Consider the following 2,280-nt stretch of genomic DNA (forward strand, 5'->3'; position numbering starts at 1 on the left):
GTATTTGCTGGGAGGAATGTATATTGTGCTATTAAAGAGTATTTCTAAATACATAACTATATAAATAAATATACATATGTGTGTATATGTATATATATATATATATTTTTTTTTTTTTTTTTTTTTTTTTATATTGATATAAAGTGCAGTCATAAATTTATTAGAATATAATGAACTTTATACTGTCTATTATTTTATGTGAGCAGAAAAAAGAAAATATATATCTAATATTTGTTAATAATTACTACAATAGACAAATATATATATATATATCATTTTTTGTACAATTTTTACTGTACATTAATTATGAACATATATATGTTAAACAGTAAATATTATTATTACACAAGAATAATATATTTCTATAGATATATAATTAGTTGCTATTAATAATCGGTGTACACGCTCCTGTCTTCCGCTCTCATACAATAAACATTCCCACAATGGAAGTCTATAGCTCTCTATGGCTCTCTATGGCTCTCTATAGCTCTCTATGGCTCTCTATGGCTCTCTATAGCTCTCTATGGCTCTCTATAGCTCTCTATGGCTCTCTATAGCTCTCTATGGCTCTCTATGGCTCTCTTTGGCTCTCTATGGCTCTCTTTGGCTCTCTATGGCTCTCTTTGGCATGTTTGAGGATTTCTGCTCTATGGGGATGAAGTGTTCCCTTTAGCTGGACCTGTAGCACCCCCTGGCACTCCTCTGAGGATCTCCAATCTGGGCACAGAGTTCAGGAAGCTGAAGTATTTCATCCTCTCATTTTCCTCCCATGGAGGGGGCTGCAGAATAATCTGTTGTGACACCACTCAGACATTGCCCCAGCATTCCTCCTGCGGGTCCCCCCTTCCCCTCCCCCCCCTTGCCTGTTGCCCTTTTAAGAAGCCTGAGCTGGGAGGGGGTGTCAGTGTGACGTCACCGCCCAACCCATTCATATAAACTATCATCTGCCCTGTAAGGCAGGAGGAAATAGACAGAGGCTGGTTATAGGAGGAGAGTACAAGCTGTGCACACAGATCAGCCTGGAATACTCTACTGGATTATACTGGGAAGGATGAGGAGCTCCCAGCCTGAGGACCTGTGATCCCAAACATGGACTGAGCACCCTGCATGGTGAGCACTATGGGGGGGTCTGGGGTCTCCCCTCTACCTGTGATCCCAGACATGGACTGGGCACCCTGCATGGTGAGCACTATGGGGGGTCTGGGGTGCCCCTCTACCTGTGATCCCAGACATGGACTGAGCACCTTGCATGGGGAGCACTACTGGGGGGTCTGGGGTGCCCCTCTACCTGTGATCCCAGACATGGACTGAGCACCTTGCATGGGGAGCACTACTGGGGGGTCTGGGGTGCCCCTCTACCTGTGATCCCAGACATGAACTGAGCACCCTGCATGGGAGCACTATGGGGGGGGGGGGTCTGGGGTCGCCCCTCTACCTGTGATCCCAGACATGGACTGAGCACCCTGCATGGGGAGCACTATGGGGGGGGGGGTCTCCCCTCTACCTGTGAGACTGAGCACCCTGCATGGGGAGCACCGCTGGCACTGCAGGCTGGAGTTGGGGGTCTACCCTCTTACTGCTGTATAGGGCATCATTGTATGCAGGTGTCAGATGATTGTGTACAGGGGGTCTATCTATCTGCTGGTATTAGGATTTATGGATTAGAAGGATCACTGATCAGGTGAAGCATCTCAGGGGTGTCACGTACAGCTCAGGGAATTGGACAGTATTGGGGTACATGGTTTATGTAATATTGTACAGAGGTGAGATATAATGCCGGATGTAACAATCAATTGAATGTTATAAAGTATCAATTTCAACTCAGTAGCATTGTATGCAGATGTCAGATGAATGTGTTCTGTGTAGAGAGATTCTGTCTATATATCAGGATTTATGGAATCCAATGATGGGTCACAGAGGTGTTCTCTGTGCTGTACAGTTCAGGGATTTCGATGGTACCGGGGGAGTATATAGGGGTGTATATAGGGGAGTATATAGGGGAGTATATATGGGGAGTATATATTGGCTTATGTAATATTGTACAGAACTCGGATATAATCCCGGATGCAGAAATCCATGGAATGTTATAAAGTATCAATTTCAACACAACAACATTGTACAGATCACTGTCCTTAAAATGTATCGAATCCTTAGGATGTCATATATTGCAGCTTGTCGGTCATTAGATGTGGTGGATGCGTCAGTTGTCATCTTTTGTAGAATAATAACATTTTTAGTAAGTACAGAAATACCTGTTGATGCCACAAATCCAATATGCTT

At 43.8% G+C, this 2,280-nt stretch overlaps 1 protein-coding gene across 2 annotated transcripts in view; it reads left to right on the forward strand.

The window, feature by feature from the left end:
- The first annotated feature begins 949 nt into the window (after positions 1-949).
- Positions 950-2,280, forward strand: part of ERRFI1 (ERBB receptor feedback inhibitor 1) — a 52,244-nt gene continuing 50,913 nt past the window's right edge. Inside the window, exon 1 of one of the 2 annotated variants that reach the window (XM_077458370.1) lies at positions 950-1,110. The gene's annotated coding sequence lies outside the window, so the exon portion shown is untranslated. Of the gene's footprint in view, positions 1,183-2,280 lie in introns of both variants that reach the window. The other variant, XM_077458371.1, reaches the window with a different exon arrangement.

Source organism: Lithobates pipiens, unplaced genomic scaffold, assembly GCF_037356315.1.
Source record: "Lithobates pipiens isolate NorthernLeopardFrog02 unplaced genomic scaffold, aLitPip1_a1.2 Scaffold_27, whole genome shotgun sequence".
Classification (NCBI taxonomy): domain Eukaryota; kingdom Metazoa; phylum Chordata; class Amphibia; order Anura; family Ranidae; genus Lithobates; species Lithobates pipiens.